This window comes from Lissotriton vulgaris, chromosome 6 (assembly GCF_964263255.1).
Source record: "Lissotriton vulgaris chromosome 6, aLisVul1.2, whole genome shotgun sequence".
Classification (NCBI taxonomy): domain Eukaryota; kingdom Metazoa; phylum Chordata; class Amphibia; order Caudata; family Salamandridae; genus Lissotriton; species Lissotriton vulgaris.
The window spans coordinates 390,195,805-390,209,746 of NC_141694.1; the positions used below are offsets into that span (position 1 = coordinate 390,195,805).

At 41.7% G+C, this 13,942-nt stretch overlaps 1 protein-coding gene across 1 annotated transcript in view; it reads left to right on the top strand.

Annotated features, from left to right (window-relative positions):
• Positions 1–422: 422 nt before the first annotated feature.
• Positions 423–13,942, top strand: part of MYOM2 (myomesin 2) — a 731,038-nt gene continuing 717,518 nt past the window's right edge. The window contains exon 1 of the mRNA XM_086926415.1: positions 423–548. The gene's annotated coding sequence lies outside the window, so the exon portion shown is untranslated. The remainder of the gene's footprint in view (positions 549–13,942) is intronic.

The window sequence follows — 13,942 nt, forward strand, 5'->3', positions numbered from 1 at the left end:
AACATTCACTGAAACTCAAGCACTTCTGCACGACGCCTTAGGGGAGATAACGTTACAGCCCAAGACGCCCGTATTGTGCCTTGTAAAACTCATTTCTAAAGCCCTTTCATTCGCATACTTTATCAACAGCATTTCAAATCATCAAAAGGAGGGGCTTTCGTGCTTTGAGTTTATCCCAGTATTTCGAACTGTGTGCACGGTTCGAGCTAAAAGACTGCTTTACGTAGTTGCATTTTTTATAGCGTTGCTAACTGCAGTATAATTTGGTTTATTTGCCGAGAGCAAAATGTACAAGCTGTATGGTGCTTTTCTGAATGTAAGTTAATTTTTAAGACACTTAAACTATTTCCCTCTACAATTTTGGTGGAAGCGTGTACCCTTCTCTATATATAGCACCGTGCCTTGCCATAAAAGGGTTGGAAGGGGAAGCTACATTCCTTCACAGATAGATTTTATTTTTGTTTTCCCCAGCCTCAGCCGGGCTAGTTGGTCTGGGCTCATCCTCCTTCCTCTTCTTGGTTTTGCAGTTTTTATTTCTCCTTTGCCTGGTAAGTTATTTTCCTTTATTTAAAGCGCCATTTAATGCAAGAGCATTCAAACACTTCACACGAGTTTTGTGGTTTCCCTTGAGGAAAACCTAAGGATGTTTTTTGCCAGCTTGTAAGACTTTCGGATATGAAGATCCTAGCCTGCATAACCTGTTTTGCGGCCCTATGTTTCTTTATTTAAGTTGATAGCAGGTTATATACTGCAGTAGTACAAATATGTTGGATGTTCTCTACGCTGCAAAGCACTCCAAATTTGATTTAACTTATCAAATGAGTTATCTGGCATCTATGCACCCCTTGGCAGCACCCTACATTGGCACTATTGTAGTTCGGGTGTGTCCTTTGCGCTGTGTTTGGAACATCATTACATTCTGAGTCATTACTCTGAGGACATTACCGACTCAGGAATCATCATGCGTCCAGGAGGAGCGACTGAATTGCCACTATCTCATCCGAGCCAATCAAAAGTGCTCCAGTTAGACTCACTCACATCACAACATTTGGTTGAGGTAGAAGCTTTTGACACGCGCAACTTTATTGCATGGCATATGCGGTACAAGAGGTACAATCCTATTGAGAGATGTTCAGAGGCATATTTGCGCAGTGTAATTTGAGAGTTTTTTAAACATAGCCATTTAGATACGTAATAATGCTCCAAGAACTGTCTCGGTTTATGAATATTTCTAAAAATGTGGAGACAACGTCAGTTGCCATTACGATAGTATGTTCCCAAATACCCAGACAGTGTTGCAGCTGAATTGAATAAACGCGTATCTAGTCTAAGCGACTGCAAGTCTCATAGAATTCGTTTAATTCGAACTTTAAATTGTGTAGGCATCCGACATTTCGCCTTTAAGTGAGACACATATGCTATGCACGTGTGCTGCCTTTCTTTGACTGCACTGACCGCACCATAAATACAACGGCCAGACTTGTGTTTATTTAAGCAGGAGCTCCGTGGCTCTGTCAGCTGTTGACTTCTTCCTATGTACATTTTCCTCTTTGGGAAATCAAACTAAGTGCAATGCATCCAGTATAAAAGGGAAACGCGATCAGTATTAGTCATGGCGAAGTCGTCAATTAAAGTTCGAGCGTTTCTTTTCAGATGCACGGTTACCGTATTCCCGCTAAAGCTGCGACCACTATTAAAGGGCCACATGTTAGACCAGAGTTGTTCAAAAAACATGTGTGCTGCCACTCTTGACTAAAATGTATTTAAGTCGGGCCTCCCTGAAAAACTGTTGAGTAAAGAATAGGGGCTGCTAGGGTGTGGAGAGGGAGAAGGTCTTATTAAATCAAGAGTATTTTTATGTTCAAGCTGGAAAAAGTAGGAACAGCCAGCATATTTCTGCTTTCAGACGTAAACTTAAAATAGCTGAAACAAAACCAAAAGATCTCAGAAGTATTTCAGAGGTGTGTATGGAATTCTTAAATGACTGTTACTAATTACTTGTTTTATATAGCACTTTATCCTGGAATTGTGCTATTTCTAAGCACTGTAAATAACAGGAGTTCCTTTTGTCCAATGTAGTTCCAAAAGTAAGTGTGAGATGTTTATTTGCCTGACCATTGATAAAGATCCCTTGCAGTTGGCACCTCAACAGTCTTCTGACATTAAGGCACCTATCCCCTCTCTTTCTTGGGCCGTTAATAAGATGAGCGTTGAATCCTCCCTCCCCTGCAGTTACATGAAAAGATGTAGCCCCTGGCATTTTGAACAATATGCTGTAGCTCTAAGGTCCCCAACATAGCTCTCAAGTTTCCCAGGTATGAGCATGAGTAGCGCAACCATTCCGGGTTTTGTTCTTTGCATTCTGGGATCTGTAGTCCCCATTTAACCCTTTAAGCGCTGCCGTCGGCCAACGGTCGTCGCGAGCACTACCTTGCCAGTGCTGCGCACGACCGTTGGCCGACGGGCCAGCGCTCGTTATTCGAACGTTCAGAACTGGGTGCTGAACTTTCGACGCAGCTAAGGTGTTAATAATATGCTGTATATTATAATGAAATGTGAAGAAAAAAAACCCATCCTGAATGACCCACTCAGGCTCGGGCCTGCACACATTAGATTGCTGCCCTTGAGCCTGACCCCTATGGTATTTTAAGGAAAAAAGGAGCTGCTGCAGCTCACCCTCTCACTTGGACCACAGCTGAGAGGCTTGCCTTGGGTAAGCCAACTCTACAGTTTTAAGGCTAACAACAGACCCTTCCCCTCACCCACTCCCTAATGCCATGTTTCTATAGCACCCAGGAGTGGACTCTCACTGCAGTTTTGAAAAGCAAATGGAGCTGCCTAAAACTAGTATACCGCATGGACCCCTACTCAGAACAGCCACGCCAGGATTCCCAGGTGCATGAACGTATACAACAACTTTTAAATGGATTGCATTGAATGGCTTCTTTATATGCACCAATATAGACATTTGGCCCTCATTATGGAAATCATAATTTGGCCAATAATAGGAGTTACTATCTGAATGTGGATTACAAATTACCTGAGAATATCGCAGTCCTGATCTTTGTCCTCAGCCAGATTTTAACAATAAGCATCTGGTGAATTGTGCACAAAGAAAAGGGTATGGAATATGGGAATCTGTGTGGAAACAACGATTCCTGTCATAATTTCTCGTAATATAGCTCCGAATAGTATAATAATAACATTTTGCATCCCAGAATTTCAGAACACTGTATGTGGAATGCATGTTCATTGAGGTTCATTTTGCTCTTCAATGTTTTTAGTTCTTCCGTAGGCAGCGTTTGTGCTGTCTCCATGGAATATTCTGTGTTCATGACATGAGCATGAAGCTCCGCCCAATTTCTGCCCATCTTTTTAGTTGCTTCCTCTCCCTATCCTTTGTAAATGGTGGTTATTCAGTGGTTAATAGGCTTAGTAGTCCCTCCTTAGTAACGCCTTTTCTCTTCTTGTAACCTCCCTTGAGGACACCCCGTTACACGTTTTGTTACTCAGTATGTTTTAATTACAGCCTCAGAGCACTATTTTCTTACATGGCTTTCTCCTGCCTGATGTTGCAGGCAGAGCATGCTTTTACGCTTCTGCAATGCTTCGGCAACCCTTCTGGTTCCATTTGTTTTTGTTTGAGAGCCTTTATTTTGCATCGCTTCCTCACACAACAGGAGCATTTTCACTTTAAATTACAGCCCCACCAGAACAATTGACCAGTTTGCTTTTGTCAACGCTTTGTTTTGTACATGAAGCATGGGCGAGCAGCTTTTTTTCATTTATGCATGCCGCTTTCACTTAAATACTCACCTTTTGCGGACACTTTCTTTTGCAAACACAGTGTTGCCTGCCATGCTTTATCACACAGGGCTAGAAAGCAAAAGACACACACTTGATGGACGAAATGCAGAGCAAATCAAAACATTCACCCCCAGTCTAGAGATCTGGGTTAAATCCATTATTCTTTTACGCACCATGCAATGCCAGTTTAGACTTGGCCATATGCAAATCAGTCTTGGCTATGTGCCTCATGGGAACAGTCCAGCTGAAATGCCAAGCCAGGTCCTCCCTGGACTGGAAACAAGCATCCTAGGACCAGTTTCGGGGTTTCACCCCTCTTCAGCCAGGATAGCTTGATTCCAGTGGCACAGTGAGCCCAGGACCCACGTCTGGGCATACCTGGCGCACTTAGGGTGAGAAAGCAAAAGACACACACTTAATGGACGGAATGCAGAGCAAATCAAAACATTCACCCCCAGTCAAGAGATCTGGGTTAAATCCATCATTCTTTTGCTCACCATGCCACCACAGTTTAGACCTGGCCATATGCAAATCAGTCTTGACCCTGTGTTTCATTGGAAGAGTCCAGCCCGAACTGTCAATCCAGGTCCTCCTTGGACCGGAAACAAGCATCCTGGGACCGGTTTTGGGGGTTTACCCCTCTTCTCTTCAACTAGGATAGCTTGATTCCGGTGGCACAGTGAGCTCAGGATCCACATCTGGACATACCTGGCACACTAAGGGCGAGAAAGCAAAAGATGCACACTTGATGGCCGAAATGCAGAGCAAATCAAAACATTCACCCCAGTCAAGAGATCTGGGATGAATCCATCATTCCTTTGCTCACCATGCCACCCCAGTTTAGACCTGGCCATATGCAAATCAATCTTGACCATGTGCCTCATGGGAACAGTCCAGCCCAAACTGCATTCCGTCCATCAATTGTGTGCCTTATACTTTATCACACAGAAGGGCCGGGCAGCTTTCCTTATTTATGCATGGACAAGATGCTTCCTAGGACTGTTCCCTTAGATGCCAGTACCAGACAACGAGCACTGCAGCAAATTAACTAAAATAGCAACCACAGACTGGAGCTCTGAAGGAACAATGGAGGCATAGGTCATGTGACAAGTTTGGTTTCTATTCATTCTCCCTAGATGTTAAGCTGTCTTCCCAGAGAATTGTGTGACTTGTGATCCACAAGCAACAACACGTTACACAGGAGCTTTGAGTGTGAAATACCAACACTAGTGGCTCGCTAGCTATAGCATTTCTGCAGGCATTGCCACAATATGCAAGGGGTGGGGCAGGGCAGGCGTAAAACCAATTCTATTGCAGGTTTTAGGTGTGTGACTAGGGGTTTTGTTTCTGCTGCTGGAGGTCACATACCATGGTGAACCATGAGGGCTTTTACTTCTTGGGCAAGGGTACTGGTCGCAGCGAAGGCAGTTTCTGTACCAACAGTGGTGGGATGAAGTACTTCTAATGTGAGGTCTTGAGGTGCTTGGGGTTTTCGCACCTCACTCCCATTTCCTGCCTGGGGGCCCAAATGTTTTGTCAATTTGCACCAAACTGAGGTCCCCAACTTGCTGTTACCTCATAGATATCCCTGTAACACACAGGCGCCCATCTAGACCTAATAGCAGAGGTACTGCGCCCAAACTATATATATATCATATATAGTTATATAGATATGAAAACAGGATCCCAGTGAACGACCGCAGCGGGCCAAACAAGGGCACAGACTCCAGTTGAAGAGACAATGAATCAGATTATTGCTTTAACATGTCAGGTTGACACGTTTCGACCATAAGCCTGTGGTCTTGATCACATAGCGCGCTTTGAAAATGGACATTGTTTTTACAGTATCTATTAGTGACTTTTCTACGTTTATTGTGACATGGTAAAAACATGGCAATTTTGCAGCATGCAGTAAAAACATCATGTCATCAGCCGATGACTAAGCGCAAAAATGAAAAGCATACTTCAATGACATGGCAAAAACATGGCAATTTCACAGCATGCAGTAAAAACATCATGTCATCAGCCAATGACTATGCGCAAAAATGAGAAGCAAACTTCAATGACATGGCAAAAACGTGGCAATTTTGCAGCATGCAGTAAAAACATTTTGTCATCAGCCGATGACTAGGCACAAAGATGACAAGCAAACTTCAGTGACAGACATAGACAAAAGACTAGTGCTCTATATAACAGTGCAGATGACCCAGGATTCTGTAACTCCAGTGATGCACAGTGTGCTAAGAGGTAAGCAAGTGTGGGCAAAGATAGAGGCATTATCAATGCGTGGAAAATGGCGTTATGATAGTCTCCCAAGACGATTTTAGTGACTGAAACTAGTTCTATAATTAGATGAGATAACACAAGTATTTGTTCCTGAAAACCATAATGGATGCTCTGTGGCACAGGTAAAATGCAAGGAACCAGGTATGCCATCATCACTGACTGAGGAACATTCGATGAAGCGCATCTATTGCAGCCTTTACGTGTTAGTGCCCATGCGGTTAACTATTATGTGCAAGCGCATTTGAATTCATGTTGCTATGTATGCTAAGTAAATGTAAATGTCCAGTATTTGTAAAGCGCAAACAATTACCGGAAGGTGTCAAGGCGCTGGGGGCCATCAGAAGATTAAGCAAGCTATTGCCCAGAGTTACATGGTGCTCGGCTGTTCTGCCACCGGCGTCGGGGATCGAACCGTGGGCCCCCAGTTTCCGGAGTCAGGCACCCTGACCGCTGCCAGTACGGGTACTTAAGTGGGCCTAAGTGGTATAACAGACATATGTAGCATGTCAAAATCTGTGTGTGATGTGTGTTGTTCCCTAAATGGCCAAAATATGTGAGAACATTGATCTACTAAACAAGAGTCACTAATTAAATATTGGAAATAAGTGAAGTCAAATGGGCGAAAGTTTGTAAGCGCAACTGTAGTAACTTCCTTTTACAGGAAGTTGTAAAGGTCTTCACTGAGGTTCAGTCCTGTAGGTGCCTCAGTGTTGAGTCGATTATATATTTGGAGTCCAGTTATCTTAACAATTTCTCTCTATTTGCCCCATGTCTGAGTGGTGGAATGCAGTAAATTTCACAGTATTTTTTAAATTTTTTATTATTTTATTTATAGAAGCTAATACATACCATACAGGAAGCGAGATGATACATTTGATAGTGATAAAATGAGCACAAAATATACCTTTAAATGTGATAATACATAATATCCACAGATCAGCTTGCGAAAAAATACATGCTTGTATTGACAAGAAACCCATCCCACACAGATGACAGTCATATCCACTCGCATGGTCTCTCAGGGGCTCAACAGCTGCATCATATATAAATGGGCCCCCACCCGGTGGTCCCAGCATCAGCCCATTTGGTGATGTTAATGGGATCAATTAGTCGGAATTAGGGTGTTGTGTTCCTGCGTGACATGTTCTGGCCCAGGTTGTTCCATCTCACGAGAGGCAATGCACGCTTTGTAAAGGCCCCATACGTTTTTTGGGCAACTTCGGGGTGGAAGGAGCTCACTAAAGCTTTCTGTCTGTGTGCTGCAATATAGCATATTGTGTTCCCATTGCGAAATACACAGTATTTAAGGTGGTCCAAATTGTTGTGATGTGTTTCTTTAAAGTGCCTGGCAACAGGATATGCCGGGTAACTGTTGACAACTGCTCTAATGTGTTGCAAGATGCATAGGTGCTCCTGGAGCTTAGTGCTTCCTACATACCTGAGCCCGCAGCTGCAGATAAGAATGTAAACTGCGAATTCTGTTCTGAAAGTGAGTTTTTGTTGGCTCACTATGGGTTTATCCCTAAACTCTGCTGTGATTTGAGTGGTGTTAACTCCAAATCTGCACGCCCTGCAGCTGCTGCACTTGAAAAACCCTTTGACACCTGATAACCAATTTGTGGGATTAGTTATTTCAGGGCTCTTTCTAACAGCAGCATCATGCATGGAACTAGCTCTCCTATATTTGATAATAGCGCCTCTCTGGAAAATGAGTCAGCTTTGGTAATCGCTGCCTTGATCGTCTTTCAGTGTACCCCCTGGCCGTGAATCTCATGTGAGACTCAAATTGGCACTTGGTTAAGTATGTAGTGTTGCTGCATATTCTGCGCAAGTGCAGCATTTCCCCATAAGGAATGCTTGCTATCAGGTGTTTCAGGTGAAAGCTGGCGGCATGTAGGATGGAATTCCCTGCAGTGATTTTTCTATGGAGGGTGTACAGTAGTGTGTACTCAGAGACATATACTTTTACATCCAGAAATGTCACTGATTCTGTGCTTATGGTGGCATTGAATTCCAAATTATAGTCATTACAATTGATCTCATAGATGAATGTCTATGCACTGACAATAGAACCTTTCCAGACTGCGAATATATCGTCTACATAGTGTAGCCAACAGAGGATGTTATTGGACCAGGATTCTGAGTGTGTGACCCTGAGGACCCGCTCCTTCCAGCCCACATGGAGACATGTGTATCCGGGGGAGAAGCAAGCCCCCATGGCCACACCCCTGAGTTGTTGGTATGTTTTGTTGTTGAACATAAAAACGTTATGTTGCAGGCACCACTCAATGAGAAACATGATGAGTTCATTGTGTTTGTAACAATGAATAGGTCTCTTAGCCAATAATTCATGGCATGCATTTAGTCCCTCTGGATGACGTATGCTGGTGTAGAGTGAAGTTATGTCACAAGACAGGACACAGTCCGGTGACCACAGTTGGTTTTTGATTTTGAGAAGGAAGTCGCTGGTGTCTCTTAAGTAGGTAGGTAAGTTGATGACGTGCTCTTGCAGAAAGTAGTCGACATATATAGATATGTTTTCGCAGAGGCTTAGGCGAGCCGAGATGATGGGTCTCCCAGGCACCGGTGATGTACCTTTGTGCACCTTTGGCAGAAATTAAAGGATCAGTAGTACAAGAAATTGGTTGTTCAGGAAGTTGAACTCCTCTTTACTGATAATGCCTTGCGTTCAGTCGTTATGAGGCTCTTTTTGAGTTCTTTGCCACTAGCGACTACTTCCTTCATGGTGGCAGGTCTATAGCAAGTTGCATCGTGCAGATGTCTGAAAGACTCCTTCATGTATAGGTTCCTTGGCCATAGGACGATATTGCCGCTTTGTCTGGTTTGTTGACGATAATGTCCGTTCTGTCTTTTAGGTTTTTCATTTGTGCAAATTTTTGACCTGTTCCACAGTCACATCGTTGTAGATTTCTATGGCATTTCTGGGCATAATGGGCGTGAAAATGGGTGGTGGCTTACATGGACTTGTGATTTTGGTTGATGTGTCTATACCAGCGTTGTGTAAAAGTAGTTGTATTGTGGCATTATCAGTGGGAGATTCTATTTCTGTCATAGTTCTGATTGTGGCAATATCAGAGACTGCCAGAGTGCTTTGAGTGTGGACCAATTCGTTGTTGTCAGTAGTTGGATGTTTGTTGCCATGTTTCTTTTTGAAAAATTTGATGAGTTTGAGTTTTCGGATGAAGTTGAAAATGTCAATGTGTGGGTTCTGTAATCAAAACTACTTTCTGGGGAGTAGGTCAAACCTAAGGAGAGAAGTTGGGCTTCTGCCTAGGTTAGTTGTAGGTCAGAGAGATTTATGACTGTGTTGGGATTTTCCTTTAATTTCGTCTCCAGTTGCCTCTTTTTTTGTTGTAGTTTCCCCTTTGATTTCTTCCACTTTCTGTGCTCATGTCTTTCCAAATAAACTCTGACAAAAACGGACGCCCAGCCTAGCAGCTCGGGGCTTGTTGGCGACGTCACCGCCTAACATCTTGCATAAGAAAAATCAGGCTGTCTTCCCAGCATGATTCACAAGTCAATTCAATTGAAAGCTAAGTAAAAACCTGTTTTATTCACAGCAGGTAATCCACATGATTTAGCATAACGCGTTTTGAACCTCCCTGGGTCTTAATCAAATGCCTTGTTGGAGGGTCAGTTGCTCTGAGATTTAAATATACTGCAGACTCAGACAGTGAGGAAGGACTAAAAAAGGCAGACACAGAGTTAGACAAATGTCGAATACAGCTGAGGAAATTGGAATCATGCTTTATTATAGAGCTTGATACAAAGACCCCAGGGGGCCTTAATATTGAAGAGGATTTGCATACTCATGTATATTATCGCATTTACAGGATCTAGAAATTAACCTCTTGTGTCTTTACAACTTGGTTTTAACATGTAAATTAGATTTTAAATAGCACAAACACATTGCACTTTTTCAGACTGGGTAAGCAGAAAAGGGTATACTGTACCGTCAATAAAACTATATTCAGTAATGCCCACTTGGGCTTAATCACATAACTGCATTTGACATCCATTTTATTGATAGGCTAATTGAGTGATCATATTCAACATTGGTAAAGTATTCATTTCACTGACTATAAAGTCTAAAGTAAATTTCTGACAGGTTCACCCACTTGAGCTAAATTGTATGCAACTGGCAAAGCACCATCAGTCGGATTTAAAAAACAGATAATACGGTAGTGGTTTGTTGAAAATCATAAAATTAGTGTACAGTTTTAACATTTCTCACAAATGGTTGTGATTAATAATATGATGGAATTCTCTAAATATCTGCTGACAAATGAATTTAAATGCTACAAAAATGTCTACTAGTTTAAAAAACTAACAGTCTGTTTTTACTAATGTTCACGTAGAGAGTGATTCAGGTGGTAATGAAAATAGTTAAGACTGTTTGTAATGGCGCCTCAGCATTGGTGAGAAAGGCTGGGTGTAGCCGAAACACGTTCGATGGTGGCCTGACATTAAAATTCTGAATTGATTAAAAGTGGAGTCATCATCCTTTTTGATGAAGGAGAGGTTCATTTATTACGGACCCTCTCTTGTGAGGTCCACTGAGACAACGCGCCCTTCGATCAGGGGTAGCGGTGGGAAACAACAAGAGCACGAGTGAAGGAATATATATATATGGAGTGTAAGCAAGGCGGTTAATCAGTCAAAACACGCCAGGGCCTCTTAGTGCAATAAATTTGGTGTTCAATCATCCACGGTGTTGGTGATTCTTTGTTTAGGAGCGGAATTGGTCTCGATATATATGTGCATATCCAAAAGCATTCTTCCCAGTACCATGAGACGTTTTAGTCCTCAGTGGGTGGTACAGTCCGGCTTCTACTCAATAATTCAGTATAAAGCACACCATCTCCTTTCAGGATTTTGAATTTTGAACGGTGTCGACAGCGGAATGGAGACAGGTGCCCGAAAGATGTCAAGTCAGATCTAGGAGATGCAGGTTTATTATTTAATAAATAGTCGGTTATTTTACTGTAGACATTAGAAAGCATTTATTATCCTGCACATCTGCAGCTGTGACTGGAATGCTGTATTTCAAACTGTAAATTATGGATTTAGCACATCACAGGAAAACATTTATCCTGTTATTCAAATCAATTTCAGGATAAAATCCCAACATTACATTCATGTGGGTTTGAGCCTGCGCTCGGATGCGCTGTCTTTTTTAGAATCAATGTTATTCTGAGAGGGGGCGAGTCTCTTTCGTGCTTTGGTTATTTATGCGAAAAGCCTCTGCATAGACCATCTGTATCATACTGGGTACTAAACAAACAAGCATTTGCAATGCGCGAGGTCTCGCATTACTGAAAGTTTGAGCTATTGGTGTTGCAATATTATTTGCAACGCCTTTAGCTCAAACCTTCAGTAATGGGAGACCTATTGCATTGCAAATGCTTGTTTTAAGTTCCGTCTGGTGCGTCTGAAAGGCCATTTGCTCTGCCACGGTTAATACTTTTGTATTTCCTATTATGTGGGTGTCTCTGCATTCAGACAATGAACAATTTCATCCAATGTGCGGTTTACTGCCAATAAATGTGTATATGCACTCATTTCGTTTCACTGGAATGAATGATAATGGCAAAGCATGAATGCTGAATGATGGCTGGAGATGGTGGAAGGACAGCACCACAAAGATTATCGTGCAGACCGATTCTTCACAGTGATGACCTTTTCACACTCTTTATAATATATACCAGAACCTCTTATTACATATACTTGAACAACCACACATAGATACACATACACAAATTAACCTTCTCTCAGCTCAAATCAAAATATGGGTTCCATAAATTGATGCGGAAATGACATGCTAGTTAAGACTGACACACAACACTTCATTATTGTTTTTTAGGCAATTAGTGATAGTTACTTAAAATCCATGTGTGTCACATATTGTACAAGACCCTAATTATACAATTATGTAGTTTTCTGTGCCCATAAGTGCTATTGAAAAGGAATCAAGGACTAAAGTCAACCTGAAAATGTCATAACCTTACATTCTGAAGGTGACAACATCTTGTTCCTACTGACCTACGCAGGATTTGACCCGGCAGCGTGGAGGTGAAAGACTATCTAACCCAGATCAAGGCACCAGCCAAGTCTCTGGTTCGCCATTCCCCGCCTTGAGCTGTGGCAGGACATTCCATTGGCATTTCTCAGAGCTCAATATTTAGCCTCCGGGCGTGCAGTTTAGAAGAAGACATATGGATCAATCGTCACTTCGACATATCCTTCATTTATGGCAAGGAAAGACAGGCTGCTTCCCTTTACGATCATCCATCACACTCTATATTTAACAGGGTAACGATTTAGAATACTTTTAGTGCACTATCAATGTCATATTTACCAGACTGCCTCCTTATATTCAATGCTAGTTATTGATTCACCATGTAGCCAAAGAGAAAGCTAATTAATTATTTTTAAACTTGTGTTTACATTGAAAGTGAAGCTCACCGAAAAAATCTAGTGAAGCTGTTTCATCACTGTAGTCAGAGGGAAATCGGTTATTGTATTATTTTTTCACTGTATGAATTCCCAGTGGTGCCAACTATACCATAGTGGTTATGTCCTTCATTCTCCAGAAGGAAAACACATAAGAGAAAAAGTTATGTAATTGTCAAGAATGTTATTATTATTCGAATATTCAAGATCAGATGCACAACTTGCACTAGAGATGTTTATAATCGTGTCTTGGTACATTCATTATTGGCACCTCACCTTGAAGGGCAACTCTGCGGATAATTGTTCTAATAAAAGATTATGGAAAAAGTCTCACAACAATTTTTTCAACTTCATAAGAAATTTCGCAGACTGGTCTTATCGCCATTCTAGCATATTTTACCACCAGAAAGTGATGACACAGTTGCGTATTAAAGTGTCCAACCCGACATATATCACACAGCCAGTCTTAGCGCTTGAAACCATTTCCACATGAATGACAGTACCCGCCCTAAATTACACGCAGATGAAACTGAATTTCTTTTTATCTCTTTGCTGAAAAAAGCAATCCTGTCCATTCATGGTAGGGCTCTCAATTTATGCATCAGTGATCCAGAAATTAATAAAAGCACAAAATAGGTTGGTATCCATGCCATCTCTACAAAAGACACCACAAGCACCCAAGCAATGGGGACATCACACAATTTCAGCTAAGACTTCCTTTTTTTTTTTTTTTAAGTTTGAAGTTTATTGAAATATACAGAAACAAAGACAGAAAATGAAGAAACAATCAAGAGTTATGAGAAAATGAGATCAATCTTACATATTAGCGAATTACATTCAGGAAACTGAAGCATAAAATATGAAAAAATAGGTAATGAATATGAGGAACATAGGGGGATGAGGAGATATCTTAAAATATGAAAGCAGATTAAAAATATGATAAAACAGCTGTAAATGATAATATGGTAATCGAATAAATTAAGGTAATGCATTCATGGAGGTTTACAAACTTCAACCGTACGTATCGGAAGTGGTGAAGGAGGTTTAGCAACTGTGGATAGATAGTCAGTGAGGGGAAGCCATAAGAGATCACGTTTGATTGCTAAGGAGATAGGAGAGACAAAATTAGTGTCAAGTCGGTGATTAAAGCAAACAGCATTCCACCATGCAGTAAAAGAAACATCATTAGCTTGTTTCCAGTGTGATGTGATATGGTGGAAAGCAATGGCTATGCATAGGTCAAGTAATTTGTGGTTGGAGCTGGATTCAACAAGGGTGGGAGAGAGGGAACCTAAGAAAATGTGTGAAATGGAGAATGAAACCGTAAAATTGAAATTTTTTTGTAGCTGGGACCAAACTAAGTGCCAGAAACGTA